The sequence below is a fragment of the Ostrea edulis genome, chromosome 4 (assembly GCF_947568905.1).
Source record: "Ostrea edulis chromosome 4, xbOstEdul1.1, whole genome shotgun sequence".
NCBI classification, from domain to species: domain Eukaryota; kingdom Metazoa; phylum Mollusca; class Bivalvia; order Ostreida; family Ostreidae; genus Ostrea; species Ostrea edulis.
The window spans coordinates 26,113,751-26,123,276 of NC_079167.1; the positions used below are offsets into that span (position 1 = coordinate 26,113,751).

The 9,526-nt window shown below is 38.5% G+C and overlaps 1 pseudogene; it reads right to left on the reverse strand.

Moving 5' to 3' along the window:
- Positions 1–2,080: 2,080 nt before the first annotated feature.
- Positions 2,081–8,368, reverse strand: LOC125668921 (uncharacterized; annotated as a pseudogene).
- Positions 8,369–9,526: the final 1,158 nt, after the last annotated feature.

A 9,526-nucleotide genomic window follows, 5' to 3' on the forward strand; every position in this document is an offset into this window, starting at 1 on the left:
TAAGCGTAACCACAGGAGTTTGAAATTTTATCAATAAAGTCAATAAAATTCACTTGATTGACCAAGCCATGAGCTATGCGTTAGCATATATAATAAAATTCACTTGATTGACCAAGCCATGAGCTATGCGTTAGCATAGCGATATGCTAACGCATCGCTCAGGGCTTGGTCAATCAAGTGAATTTTATTGACTTTATTGATAAAATTTCAAACTCCTGTGGCGTAACTGGTGGCAGTACAACTTGTAAGTGAAAATTGCATCATCTGTAGCTTATGACCCCTTTTGCCTTGCCTTGTAATTTATATTGTTGAAAATTTCGCAAATAGCATTTTTAACCCCCAGTCCATACCCCACTTTTCTTTAAACGTTAAAAATCCAACTAATTCAGTGAGGAAGAAATGTCACTACCATATTTCGAATTTCCTCTAGACTATATCAAATTAAATACCGCAGTGCTATCAGTCACAGATTGACACTGGTAGGGGTATGGGGACCTGGTCTGTGAGTGTGATGGAAAAGATTCTGATGAAAATAAAGATTCACTCATCGTTCAGAAATGTATAAACATTGTATTATTGTATACCACCGGTACGTTGTGAGTACGTTAATAATGGGAGTTATCTTTCCTTGGATATCTAAATCAATCAAATACTATATGAACACGGGCAATTATCGTCCATGTTTGACCTCAGTATAATTTATTTATGCATAAAATTTATTAATATGTCACTCTTTGTTGCGTATTTCACCGTTAAGTAAATGTTTACATATACTCGCTCTGCTTAATCGCTTCAATCTCAAAGGGATTTTCTGGAATGTGCCCAATCACGTGAGATACGCTAAATATAGCTATTTTAGATCCGATCGATCAACTTCGCATCATTCGTAGGCTCAAGGTTTATCCATACTTGCCCGTAAAAAATAGGGTGGAACCTCGTCCCACTTTTCCTGTAGAAATAAAAATAGAACATGACGCGCCATCTAGCGAGCGTGGTTGTTGCTACAATATGATACCCTCTTGAGCCTCAGGCTCATTACATAGAATGACCCTCATCCTTTACATCCTAAAAGATGCTTGGAGGAGGGCGCATTATCACCTGCATATGGTGTTAATATATCTTAATTGATTCGATATGCAAGAGCTTGTTCTGCGTATAGTCAGTTTTTAAATCGAGGTAAGCTACTGGCAAACAAGTTGATGGTACAGGGGTTTCAACAGTCTCCAATGAAGTCAGCATTTCGCAAATTCATGGTCGTTATAACGATCTAGTTCGTCAATACAACCTATCATTGGGTAAAATGCTGTCTGACGTGTTTCATACCGATTGTTAAGCCGTTCTTGGCACCCTGATTTTGACTGCGGATAGCTCCGTTTACCTGAACAGGATATGGGGCTCACGGCGGGTGTTATCGGTCGACAGGGTATGCTTACAAGGCCGTAAATTAACCTTCAATTTGGAGGAGGCAGGAAATTAGGCGGGGGTCTGGGGGCCGCCCAGGCCCCCAGACGCTGAGCACATTTTGTGCACACTGAACACGTTTCGTGCAAAATCCCTGATTCTAGGGCCTTCTAAGATGTTACTTGACTAACTCATTCTAAAAGAAAGACTTGGAATGCTTTTTAAGGGAGGTATCATGTTCTTAGTTATTGGAAACAACATAAATTCTAATGAACTTTAAATTTTAATTTTTTTTGGCTCAAAAGTTGGAGGAGGCAGCTGCCTCCTCCGCCTCCATGTAATTTACGGCCCTGGCTTACTCTTCCTAGGCACTTGATCCCACCTCTTGTGTGTCCAGGGGTCCGTGTTTGCCCAACTATATATTTTGTATTGTTTGTAGGAGTTACGAGATTGATCACTGTTCGTTATCTTCATCTTTCATACATACGCGCCAGAAAACAAATAATATAGTGCGGGGAAACTATTCAAATTTTTGAAATTGATGATACAGGGAAATGAATTGCAATTAAAAGAATCAAACATTCTCTTTGAAGAATTTATCGATGTGTAAACTCCGGACATTTTACTCACAAACTTAACATTCGCACTTTTATTCAGTTTGTGAGTAAAATATCAGAGCTTACACATCGATGAATTCTTCAAAAAGAATGTTAATCCTATACTTACAATTGACTCACTTTAGAGCATGAATTTAAAAAATATCATTGTTAAAAAGTTTTGACAGCCACCCCCTGGAAGATTTGCCGCGGTGGCCGAGAGGTTAGAGCATTCGCCCCGCATGCGGTAGGCCGGGGTTCGAATCCCGCGACACACCCAAGTCGTTATTTAAAACGTGTAGTGATAGTTCCATCGCCAAACGCTCGGCATCGAGTGTGAATGTCACGGGTCCTCGGAGATGACCTTCAAAACGGATGTCCCGTGTCACAGTAGGTGTGGCACGCTAAAGAACCTTCACTGCTCAATGGCCGTAAGCGCCGGGCATAGGCCTAAATTTGAAGCCCTTCACCGGTCTTGGTGACGTCTCCATATTAGTGAAAAATTCTCGAGCGAGTCGATAAGCAAGCTACAATCATACAATCTGCTTTTGTCTGTTTATCTCTGAGACGTGCATTTAAAAAAGAAAACTATAGGAATTTTTAATAAAAATGCAATCAAAGTATGTTACCATAATTGCCCTTTAAACAACACATTTGTAGATGCTGTTATACACTTCCTTCCCAGCTGATGTTTTCCAAGTTGTGGTCAGTATGCTGTACAGAATGGCACCATTTAATTATTATGCTGGTTGGATTGTAACATATAATGTACCTGCTTCTCTATATTGAGGACGCATGCGGAAGGCCGGGGTTCGAATTCCGGCCGCGACAGACCTAAGTCGTTAAAACAGGTAATGACAGTTCCATCGCCAAACGCTCGACATCAGGCGTGAATGTCACTGGTCCTCGGAGATGACCTTAAAAACGGATGACCCGTGTCACAGTAGGTGTGGCACGCTAAAGAACCCTCACTGCTCAATGGCCATAAGCGCCGAGCATAGGCCTAAATTTGAAGCCCTTCACCCATCTTGGTGACGTCTACATATGAGTGAAAAATTCTCGAGCGAGACGTTAAGCAAGATACAATCAATCTCTATAGAGGATCAATTATTGATTACGCTGATGAAGCTTAGAGTTAATTATCTTGACATGGATTTAGCAGTTAGATTTGGCACAAGCAGAGCCACAGTTTCAAACATTATAAACACTTCTGCATCAGTCTTTCATGATTTTTTTTGACGAGGTTCTTACAGCAGTGAGTATTCCTAGTCAGCTTAAGTGTAAGGGGTCAATGCCAAAGTCCTTTGAGGAATTCGCTTTTGCTCCCATTGCTATGGATGCTACCGATGTTATACAAGATGTTCCCTCAGACATGAACTCTCGGTCACTTTCTTATAGTAGCTATAAGAGCAGACACACTGTAAAGGCTGTCACGTGTTTTCCCAAATGGGGCATTGGTGTATTCTTCCGAGCTTTACCCTGGCTCTACTTCTGATACCGCAATTGTGGATCACTGTGGAATACTAGTATTACGCCAGTTTCAAGCAGGAGATCTTATATTAGCAGATAAGGGTTTTAACATCTTTGACAAGCTTCCAGCTGGTGTTTCTTTGAATATATGCCACCATTCTTATCAAATAAGGCACATTTCACAAAGGAAGAGGCGAAGTTGTGCTACAAAATAGGCAAAGCAAGGATTCATGTAGAGAGCGAATGAAAGAAATAAGAACTATGAGATATTGAACCTTATAGCAGCTCAGTAGAGACATGTCGACACAAATCTTTCAATTTCGACCTCGGTTTTTAGTCTCATCCGAAGGACCGCCGGCGCCCAATTTAGTCGCCTCTTACGACAAGCAATGGGTACTGAGGACCTATTCTGACCTGGATCCCCACAGGATGCTAATACAGTATAAACAAGAACTGTGAGCAATGCTCACTAAGATTACCCCCCTGCTTACCCCAATCTCCAAAAGGGTGAAAATTACCTCTTCCCTGGGTGTATTGATGATTGAATGTTGTTTAACGTCTCTCTAGAAAATATTTCACTCATATGGAGACGTCACCACTGCCGGTGAAGGGCTGCAAAATTTAGCCCTATGCTCGGCGCTTACGGTCTTTTAGCAGGGAGGGATCTTTATCATGCCACACCTGCTGTAACACGGGACCTCAGTTATTGCGGTCTCATCCGAAGGACCGCCCCATTTAGTCACCTTTTACGACAAGCAAGGGGTACTGAGGGCCTATTCTAACCCGGATCCCCACGGAATAGATAGTGTTTTATGAGAGCAAAAAGGGAGGAAACTTAGAGATGGTCCCTTGGTCTTTCTAAACGGGGACAAGTTGATTTTATTTCATTATATTGTCAAATGTGTCGAAGACTTTCACATATATTGAAAAGATTGAAAACTCTAGGGCAAAAATATGAAAAATATTAAAAAGTTCTTTATTATAGGCGAAAATCCCATTAGGTGTCGATACTTTGAGTCGACCCCTACACAATACTGAATGGGCAAAGGCAATTTTTATTTTCTTAATAAAATGTTGAAAGTACAACTCATCAATGATACAAATTTAATAAAAATCTCTAGGCCAGAAATAACTGTATTCGGCCCCCTTAATACACAACTTACCTGTTGGCAACACTGACACTCCACCTGCTTTACTATACTCTTCCACCCAACTTTCTCGTGAGTGATTCTCCACTGTATTGGAGCTCTTATTTCCAAGTTGTAGGCACTTCAGATTCGTTTTTTGACAGCACATCTTTTATTTCTAACATTATAGCAAGACCCCGAGTATGAAATTTAATTATGGGTTTCGAGCAAATGAAAAAAAGGGTAATCTCACATAACTCCAAGTCCAAGTGTGAAAACAGGTTTCATGCAAGTTGCATCATAATAGTATATATTTTGGCCATACTCCAGTGTTAAAATGGACAAATCCTGTAAAGATGCACATCTACAATGTATGTCATTATGAACACAGTTTCACAAACTTCTATAAAGTAGTTTCAGAGCAGTTGTGTGGGGTGTAGTAAATCATGTAATATAATTAATTTTTGGTTACTTCAACACTTCCTGACAACAACTGGGGGAGGTGAGGGGTACCTATTGCGTTTGGCAGCTCCAATAATCTGTCCGAAGTTGGATGCAGTAAATCGAAACTTTCTGATGGCAGCCCACAGAGTTTTCTCTCTGACCGGTTGAAATAAAGGCAGCTTCCATAATCTTCTCGGGGGTAGAATCGGGTTCTTTATTAACCACGTTTTACAACCATCTGCTGTCAAATACTCCTTACACATCAGGAGGTCCTCGATCAGAGGTACTGGACTACCCTGGGCCTTAGGCTCTTAAGAGAGAATCCAGTGTAAAGCTAAATATATAAGGTTATATTAAAACTCAATTAATACATTGATAAAGATTCTTTAAACCCTTTATAAATTTTATTCAAATGTTTAAGATTTTAAATAAGTTAAATATGAAAATGATCTCAAGTCTCAAAGTTTTGATCCATTTTAAATTTATATATGTATGCCCGACATACTTCAATTTGTAAATAAATAAATAAATATACTTAAAACATTCATAAGTAATTTTTCTCCTTACTATCAGGTAGAACAATATACAAATTAACAGTATGCAATATCATACAACAAAAACAAAAATTCAAACATAACTTCAACATGAAACTGTCAACAAAACAGAACCAAAAATGAATTCCACAGAACAGTACTCTGTGAAACGCCCTAATTGTCCTAGCCGCTGATAAAGAAATGATCAGTGATCGTCTGTGACTTTCCTTGTGAGTGCTCTAAACAATTTTAAAAGTCTTTTTGATATACTGTCTCTTATTTGTAAATGTAGTTGGAATTGAACACCATCTAATGTTTATACAGCAGTATATTGAAATTATTTGATTGTGAATGCATACCTATACCCCCGTTGCTTGGGAGGATAAAGGCCTGAAAGAGTAACGGTTGATTTTGGTGGTGCTGACTTGGGATGCCAACTGCAGTTCACATCTGTTTTACTGGCTCTTTTATAACTGTTAAAAATATATACTATAATGTCTTGATATTTCCACCTACTTTTTGATCCCACGGATAACCAAATAGTTTAGAATAATTGTATTATTTGTCGAAATGCGCATCTGGTGCATCAAAATTGGTACCGTATAAGTTTTACATTATGACCCCTGGGTCGAGGCCTCTGCTGGTGGACTGTTAGTCCCCGAGGGTCTCTACAGCCCAGTAGCTAAGTACTTCGTTACTAGCTTGAAAATACGGATGTATATTTAATTGCTGTTACAAAATTTAGAAATTCATTTCAAAATTAAGGATTATCTCCCTCATGCATAGCTCTTATCCTTGGATGAATTTGGCTCCACTTTTTTTGGCACGCTGTTTTTGGATATATTTAGCTCTAAAACTCCATAGTTATTTCGGATTTCAAAGATTTCGGTTGAGCATCACTGAAGAAACATTATTTGTCGAAATGCGCATCTGGTGCATCAAAATTGGTACCGTATAAGTTTTACATAAATCAATCAATGGATGTTTTATTTATTTACATGTATTTACTTCTTGGCTAGGGGTGTGGGACTCGTGTAACAGTTTTAAGCTGAATCTTTACATCTGTTGGTCTTAAAACATTTAATAGTATATGTACACTGAGCAGCACTATCCCAAGACTACTGCTGCATCAGGCTTGGGGGCTTATTCTAGACAACAGTTAAAATATTGCTTTACAGGCAATGTACAATTGTAATTAAAGGGACTCATCACATGTGACTAAACTTTAGCAAAATTTATAATCAAGAGCAATAATACATGTAGTTTATACCTTTTCTTATATGAAAGGTGAAGATAACGAACAGTGATCAATCTCATAATTCCTACAAGCAATACAAAATAGATAGTTGGGCAAACACGGACCCCTGGACACACCAGAGATGGGATCAGGTGCGTAGGAGGAGTAAGCATCCCCTGTTTATATAAATTTTACTATTTATAAACAAATTATAAAACATGTCTGAAATGTAAATAATATATAATTTGTGGTTTGAAAATTCACATTATCCACAGAATAATGCTGCAGTCACATGATGACATTTGAACTGTCCCATGGGGCACTGACATGTCGCATCCTTTACCATTCCATTATCTTCAGCGTCTAAACATATCTAGAAATGAAATTCAATCACTTGTAAATACACATTCTTGTTAAAGAAATTCTTTCCTAGATTAAAAATATCGCGACTTGTTTTATAGATTTTAAAGTGAGCCAGCTTGTACCATAAGCTCTAATATGACAAAGCACATGAAAAGTCTATGTTGGAGCTGAACACAGTCCTCAACATCCCCCCCCCCCCCCCAATTTCAGAAGTCTGTCATCAAAAGTGGAGATCTCGCAGAATCACACCTTGGTCTTAGATTGTGAACTTGTGTAGTTCATATAGATTATTATCTTAGTCTTGTGAAATGTTGATGCAGACTTTTCATGTGCTTTGTCATATTAGAGCTAGGTTTATGAATAAATCGTCATGTATACTTTCAAAAACAAAGGGGAAAACTCAAATATGTGGCAATTTATTCAACAGTATATGTGAATGCCGAAATTTTATATGATTAATTGATTATATATGGCTTTATGCCGTTTTGGCAATATTTCAGTTGTTTTTCTGCCATAAAATACTAGACATAGAAATTAGCCATACAGTACATCAGTCAATAATACAAGTATCAGAGTACAAGTTAAACACCCTGTAGTTGAATCCTAATAACCACTGAAGTGTATTATGCTTTCTGTGTTTTGTTTGTTTTCGTACCTCTAACCTGGTGTTTCCGCGATTTTATGGACCCCACCAGTAGAGTAGCAGTCATTTTTTAAGCGACAATACAAAGTTGCAAACATCTCAAAATATCGGGCAGGTGGGTAGAGTTAGATTTCATTCAATCTTATTTCTTCTTTTTGTTTTATTGTCATTTCAGCAGAAGAAAAACCGAATGATGGGGACACTCCTCCCCCTTTCAGCTTCCCTGCACGAATGACCCGTATTGAATAAGCCTCCGTATCAGCGCGTATCTTAATCATTAGGTAAAAGTAAACAAAATCTTGCATGTGCAGTGGTTAACAAAATGTTATAACTTTCAAAACGAGAGCTCCACAGCTCAAGAATGAAATGTGCTTAAGTACCTGTACTTTAGAAGATGTATCCCTCATGGAGGCCTGGACACACGCCATAACAACTCGCATCTCGTCCACACCAAACCGAAGAACTCATCCGCTCTCTACCGCCGCCTCACTTTTCCATGTCAACTTCGTATGCCCATCAACGTATTTCGCCCAGTATAAAATAGGTAACGCCATGATTGCAGTGTACTCGGAAGTTAACTTTCTCGTGAAATCACGCCTGCCACACGACGAGACTTACAGATCCTTTTAGACAGTCAGTTTGGGTCTGAAGTTATCAATTTAAATGACAGCGTAATTTCTATGAATAGCTTTGATATATCTTGCACAAAATTGAGCCAGAGGACTCATACCCGAAAACTATTGTTAATGGATGACTACCATATACCCACAATGAGTGAAAAGTATAGTTCAAGTTATGATTACTAGACCAGAAGATGAAATTGACTCTCAACAACAGAATGTACCTCATAGACCCAAATCCTACTAATAAAAACCAAAATAATGTGGCTGTTGCAGCAACATTAGTGGATCATGAGAATAAAGTGGTAGTACCACTGAGAGTACTAGTGTTAAATCATTCCAGTAATGTGGTTTATCTTCAGCAAGATGGAGAAATGGGTAATTATAGGTGATCAAAGTTTGATATGGGAATGAATAGGGAAAATCTTTAAAAATCTTCTCAACAAGATCCACTGGGCCAGAAAAGCTGAGATTTACATGAAAGTTTCCTGACATAGTGCAAATTAGGTTGGGGACCACAATAGGTGATCGAAGTTTTACATGGGATTAAATAGGGGAAATCTTTTAAAATCTTCTTATGAACCACTGGGCTAGAAAAGTACACATTTACATGAAAGCTTCCTCACATAGTGTAGATTCAAGTTTGTTAGTAGCATGGCCCCCGGATGTAGGTTGGGGCCACAATATAGAAATATGCGAATATATAGGGGAAATCTTTAAATATGGGCCAAGGTGACTCAGGTTAGCGATGTGGCCCATGGAATTTCATTTTGATCCTAGTGTACGTGACAGTGAAGCTAAATGCTAATCCAGACTGTTTGATACTCCAATTCTTCATAAACAGCATAGGCATTTTCAGTATAAAGCATTATTAACGATATTTCTACCGAGAAATGTGTAACTTCGTGAAATTGCTGTCGTTCATCACCTCGTTTCAGAACAGTAATAAAAATTTTCTATTGGTGAGTCTTCCATCCTTTAACTACATTTCAGTGTGTTGGTGATGGGGAGGGGGTATTATATTTACTTATTGTTTTTACTGTTTATCTTTCATCATAATTTATTCAGTAATGCGCATTAGAGTAACGCTAA